General features: G+C 40.9%; 1 long non-coding RNA gene across 1 annotated transcript in view; it reads right to left on the minus strand.

The window, feature by feature from the left end:
• Window positions 1–6,807, minus strand: part of LOC109297841 — a 28,919-nt gene that overhangs the window by 6,372 nt on the left and 15,740 nt on the right. The window lies entirely within an intron of this gene.

Here is a 6,807-nt window from a genome sequence, read left to right on the forward strand (position 1 = left end):
AGGTGTCTCAGTACCTCTGGGGGCACCAGCACCCCCTCTCCCAGCCTTTCTCCCACCTCTGGCTGTGGCCAATGTCCAGGGCTTGAAGCTGAAAGGGGCAAGCTCTTTCTTGCTCCTTCAGGTGATCCGCAGGTTTTCCTTTCCTCCATTCACAAGGCAGGTTCTCCATTTTTCCAAGTGCCCTGGGCTGGGGAGGCACATGGTGTTGGGGCTCAGGGTGAAGCTCACCTAAAGGGGCTGGGGAACAGAGCAGTTCCCCAGAGCTGGCAGAGCCCACGTGGTGCCCGGCTCTGCCCCAGCCCCCGTTCCTTCCCCCACTTCACCTCAGGGAGGAGCCACTGCCTGCCCCATGCTGCTCTCCCTCCCTGCGGGGATGCCAGCACGGTGAGGAGTAAGGAGTGGAGCAGAGCAGAGGAGTGAGGAGCAGAGCGCGGTGGCCCACGTGCAGCTGAGTGGTAACTTACCACTGGTAAGTGTCCCACGCCGGCTCTGGTGCCTCTGCCGCACTCCACACCCAAAGTTTATAGGAAGCCACAGCCCGGCTCCTCTCTGGGCAGGTGCATGGCATTAAAAAGTTACTGCACGGCAAGATTTTTTATTGTGTGCGGCCTCACACGTGCACAGCTTAGAGGGAACTTTGCTGCTGGGAAACAGAATCCCTGCCAGCATGTAATTGCCAGAATTGCCACGTTAACAATTAAAAAGTTGGCATTTACATGACCAAAGGGAAACAAAATCCCACCCACTGTTCTCCCCTGCCGCAGAAGGTGGGACCCAAGGCAGCAGGTTTAAACTGCAGGAAAGCAGATTTAGGTTAAATCCCAGGAAAAAGAAACACTTCCTAAGTGTAAGAACGATAGGGCAATGGACAGTAGAACAATGGAGCAATTTGTCAGGGAAGTTATGGAAACTTCTTCAATGGACATTTTCCAATGGAGTGATATAATAATAGTGTATCCTACATTTGTACAGGTAGTAGAATTAGATAACTCTTGAGGTCCCTTCAAGCCTTGTGATTCTATCATTGCAAGCCTGAGTTGTTAGAGAAGGTAAAAAAAAATCAGTGTAAGTGATACAGCAAGGAAGACTTCACTATCACTGCTTATGCTGTACTTCCATTAAAATATCCCTTCCAGTTCAGCCAACCTGTAAAATTTGCATTAGAGTTTAATTCATTTCAACAAAGTCATGGAAATGGAAATCATGGAAGCAACTTCAGGACTTCATCTAGTCAAACCCCACTAAAATGAGTCCAGTTAAATATACCTGGACCCTTACTGACAGACGTTGTCTGAACTGCTGTAGAAAACTTTCAGTGAGGAAGATTTCACAACCTTCTTGGATAGCACTGTGGTTTGTTCTGTTCCTTTGAGATCTATTAATACCATTAATGCAACCTTACCCTACAAATACAGGAACTGCCATGATAGAAGATGATCACAGAGATCTAGCAGAGCATCACAGAGAACTGTTCATATCATGGAATCATAAAAAATTAAGGTTGGGAGGGACCTCAGCAGATCCTCTAGTCCGACCCCCTGGTCAAAGTAGGACCACCTCCAACTAGATCATTCCAGCCAAGGCTTTCTCAAGCCAGGTCTTAAAGACATCCAAGCATGGAGATTCCACCACCTCTGTAGGTAACCTGTTCCACTGCTTCACCACTCTCCTAGTGAGAAAGTTTTCCCCAATATACAACACAAACCCCCCTTGGTGTAACCTAAGACCTTGTTCCTTATTCTGTCATCTGCCACCACTGACAACAGTCTAGCTCCATCCTCTTTGGAATCCCCTTCAGGGAGTTAAAGGCTGCTATTAAATCCCCCCTCAGTCTTCTCTTCTGCAGACTAAATAAACCCAGTTTCCCCAGCCTCTCCTCATAAGTCATGTGCCCCAGCCCCCAAACCATTTTCATTGCTCTCAGCCAGATTCTCTCCAACTTGTCCACTTCCTTTCTATAGTGGGGGGCCCAAAACTGGACACAGTACTCCAGATGTGGCCTCACAAGTTCAGAATAGAGCAGCAAAATTACTTCCCTTGATTTGCTGGCAACACACCTAATAATGCAGCCCAGTATGCTGTTCGCTTTCTTGGCAACAAGAGCACACTGTTGACTCATGTCTATCTAATTCTTCACTGTAACCCCCAGGTCCTTTTCTGCAGAAAATTAAATGATTAGTGCTTAGATATTGATAGGTCATACTAAGTGAAACACCCCTGCAGCAGTAGTTAAGGTGTTGCCTGAGTTAACCCAGAATATGATTTCATGTGGCAGTAAATTCTCTGTTTAATGGTATATTACCTCAAACCATATCTTTTTATCAATTTTGAATTAGTATTATTAATGGCCCCATTTTATTATGAGAAAGCTGAGATTAGCTTTCTCTATATTGAATATTTTATCCCTCTCTTATATCCTCCTATACTATCCGTTTACAAATAAATAGTCCTAATCTATTAAATACCTCTTCTCGTATGAAAATTTGCCTTTCTGTATGTTGACTATTTTCCAGTGAGCTTCTGATATTGTTTTAGTATTTTTTCCAGGATTCCTTTTCTATCATCTCTTTCTGATATTGAATTCAGTGTCAAATGCAAGGGCATATGGTACCACTGATTTATATAATGGCTTTCATTATTATTCCCTATTCCCAGTGCAATGCTTCCTAACATCTTCTTTGTTTTCATTTACCTCCCCACTGAGCAGATGCCTTCATTGATCTTTCTATAATTACACCTAGATCTTTTTCCAGGGAGGTTGACAATTAATTCAAAACCCATCTGTGTGTTTGAACAGCTTTTTCTTCCAATATTTATTAATTGGTCATTTCTTATATTGGCTTTCTTTTTCTGTGATGTTGTTTGGTTTCATGTTTATTAGATCTTTCTGGATTTTTTCTTACCCTCACCAAATAATTTTTTATCACCAACAAATCTTGCAAATCCAAAATCATCCTCTCTTCCAGGTGATTGACTGGCATATTAAACTTGGCTGTCATACATCATTTCTTGTGGTATTACAATATCAATGTTCTTTCTAATCTAAACATTTGCCATAAGCAGGACTTTTTTGCTTCCTCTATCTGAACCACTTTTTCTTTTGCATATGAAAGAACTTTAATTCTCACTCCTGGTCTCCATGCTTCCATATGAAGAAAATAATTGAGAAAATGTGTTAAAAAGCCAATAGAAAGTCTAAATACATTATATTCAGTACTGAATGCTCTGAGCATAACCAAAGTCTTAAACATATGTTTAATTTTAAGCATGTGAACAATAATGGGAAATTAATGGGAAACCTCAGGTGCTAAAAGTTAAATTTGTGTTCGAGCACTCAACGGGTTCTGAGCCAGGGGCTTCCAAATCTTGCAGGATCAAGCCCCATTTTTCTAACTCCGTTCCAAGAATTCTAATGAATTAGAGAAGCCTAGTTTCTGGATAATATGATGATTTATCTCTGTCATGTTGTATTCAACAAGATACTTTATAATGACCAAAATAGAATTCCCCATTGTTTTCCTTAGGATTGCTTATGCCTGTAACACCTTAACTGCTTTTTCAAGCAAACTGGCTACCCTTCCCTAAGAAGAATACAGCTCCTTTTTGTGGCATATTAATTGATTTTCTATCTTTTTGTCACAACTCCTGGATGGATGCATGTTTCTGGGTCCAGGTCACTTCCCTTACAGCCCATTTATAGAGGGTATCCTCAATAAGGACTTCCCCTTATACAACAAAATGGCGAAGGAGGACTGTCTCCTTGATAACCTCACCCCTCAGTCTCTCTAGCATTGCATGGGTGCTCCATGTGGAGCAAGGCAGAGCTAAGAAATACTGGAAAAGGACCGTCATGAGGTTTAGCACCATTCCTGGCTAACCCTCAGGGTATCCAAACAGATATTCTGGGAAAGGTTTCTATTGCTGGAGGCAGCGTGACTTCCATCTGTGGATGTTGAGCATCTATAAAAGAAACCCCCAGCAGTGGTAAAATGTCTCTCTTGTGGCAGCACCACCAGTGAGGATGGTGGCTAATGGAGCAGAGTGATTATGACTGTTTTCATGGTTCTTGTGGAAGGTCCCTTCAGAGCAGAGCACAGGGATCCAAGAGCTCCAGGAGGCCCTCTGAACACCGCAGGGCTGAACTTGTCACTCAGAAAACAGAGGTTGAAATGGGCAGGTAGACTTTTTGTCTAATACAGTTTGGTAGGAGTTTGAGAATATGTCCCTGGGGAGCCAGAGTGGTGTTCTGTTGGGCTGATGTATGGACTTGCTAGGTTAATGTATTATTTATGACATTTTTTTTCTGGGTGGTCATCATTATGTGACTGTGGATCCAATTAACTGTTAGAGCTTACTGTAGAGATGTCTTATCATTTAAAATAATCAAATAAATAATAGAGGCTATTTAGGGCAGGGTTCAATATGGTTTTGTTAGGAACCTAGCACGAGAGAAATTCGGTCCCTGCATGGGTCTTCTAAGTCTTATTGCAGTAAAAATAAGTGAATAACTATAATAGCAGCTGCAAGGAATTAGTGCCTCAGAAAATCAGGCCTATAACTAATTTTATTCACGCCTTATCTATAGAAATGCCAGTTGCAACTTAATAAATTAGCCTTTCATTATTCTCTTTGATTTTACTTTAAAAATGGGATGGTGCTCTTTCAGCACTGACCACCACTACTGGAAGTGAATGAATAGGTTTCTATTTGCTGTTCGTATTGTATATATTCATGCATACCAAAATGAAGGGCCTGATCCTGCAAAGCCTTTTGACTGTGAGTCATCATTTAAGTAACACAGTTCAGGTAACTTGAGGTTGGTAAAATGATAATGAAAGTGTAAATGATGTAGGGAAGCATTGAAAGTACATGCATGATACAGAGGAAGAGCCAGATCTGACTTTTAATTTTTCCTAAGCTGCCCCTATTTGGGTGTGATGTACTCTTACATATTTCTGGGAAATGGTCAGAATGAGCCTTTATTGTACAAATATGCCTCAAGTGCTTGCTATAGTTGGGAATGCCTCTTGTGTTGGCAGACTCTTCTTGCTTTAGAGGCCACACATCCTTGAGCTGCACAGAGGAGGTTGGAAGCTTGCCTTCAGTAGTTTCTAATACTTAGAGAATATCCAAGGAAGAAGACATCTTTGCCAGTTTTTAGCATGCAATAAACAATGTGAGTCATTTTTAGCTTGCAAATTCCTTGCTTTTTATTGGATGAAAAGTAGATCAAAAGTTATGTCAACTTTAATGAATCTAGCATTCTAGAGCTAATTATCATCATCTATGGCTTGCAATGTGGTTAAAAGCTGGTTCATCTAAATCTGTGTGGCCAGTGCTGAATCATACACTATCAAGGAAAAAAAAAGTTTTTAAGGCTGGCAGGATGGATGACTGCTCTTCAGATAGTTTCTTCAGTCTTTAACACATTGTATACATTTTAAATAATATTTGAAGAAAGATGCCATATTATTATTCTTCTCTTCATTTTGGTATTAACAAACAGCAAAACAAATTCTAAATATAAATCATATTCAAATTGAATTTCTGAGATTTTAATTGACAGGTGGACAGGGCCTTCTAACCAAACAAAAGCATCTTAACAAATGATCATAATGAGACATAAACCTTTGTGAAACAGAAAACATATATAGCTCTGTGTACTGCATCTAGCACAACAGGGTTCCTGGATTACAAGCCCCCTGTAGCCAGTAAGCTGGGCTCCACAGGCCATTTGTTTGACACTCTGATCTGAATCATGACTTTTTTCAGTTAAATAGCTTCTCGGGTGCAATGCTGGCCCCATATAGAGAGGGCCCAGAAGGACAAAAACAGATATGTTTGAGCAAACTCCACTGAAATTTAGTACTATACCAGTATTCTTCAAAATGTATTAGATAAAATGTACATGTTTCACATGCCTCTGAAAAGCCATGCTCAAAGGTTGGGGGGAGTTCAGCTGCCTAATATTTATGTGCATATTCTGTTATTTAGATTTATATCCTGCTCTATCCAGAAATATTCAATACAGTGTACCAGGAACAGAGTGTCTTATGTGTCCATTAAAGAGCAGAGTATATACGATAACCCACTAAATGGCCTGAACTGGCTTCTACTGGTTTTCCTATGTGATAGCACTAAGGCTGCTGACAGACATGGGGAAAAAAAACAGTACTTAACCTGAAGAGGAAGCACATTAGGTTGACCCAGCTCCCCAACATCTGTATAGATCAGGCTCTTCAGTGGGGCTTTTTTGTGCTTTTATCTAATAGCTGATTCAATCAGCTATTAGATAAAAGCGCCAAAAAGCCCTGCTGAAGCACCCAATATATACAAATGTTGGGCAAGCTGGGTCAAACTAACACAATGCCTTTTCTGGGCAAGCACTGTACTTGGTGCAAGGGTACACCAAGTTTAAAGAGCTGTTTTATTATTTTTCATGTCTGTAAGCAGTAATTACCAGGGATTCTCTGATTTAAAAAAAAAAGTCTCTGATTAAAAAAACCCAAAATCTGTGAGCAAAATGAAACACCACTATATATATATATGTGTGTGTATATATATATATAGGTATCAATTGAACACAATGTTTTATTGATATATTTACAATTTTAAAGCAGTTTGGAAGCCTACCACTGCCTCAATCACTATAATAAAATAAATTCTAAATACCTACCAATTTTGGCATTTGATTCTCAGTTTTTTATCATGGAAAATCACTCACTAGGACACAGGCCCAGGCCCCTCCCTCCCAAGCCACAGCCCCCCCAGCCTTGCTGGTGCCCCTCACTCCCTGCCAACAGCCCC

Source organism: Gavialis gangeticus, unplaced genomic scaffold (genome assembly GCF_001723915.1).
Source record: "Gavialis gangeticus isolate Ggan-Ray unplaced genomic scaffold, GavGan_comp1, whole genome shotgun sequence".
Lineage (NCBI taxonomy): Eukaryota > Metazoa > Chordata > Crocodylia > Gavialidae > Gavialis > Gavialis gangeticus.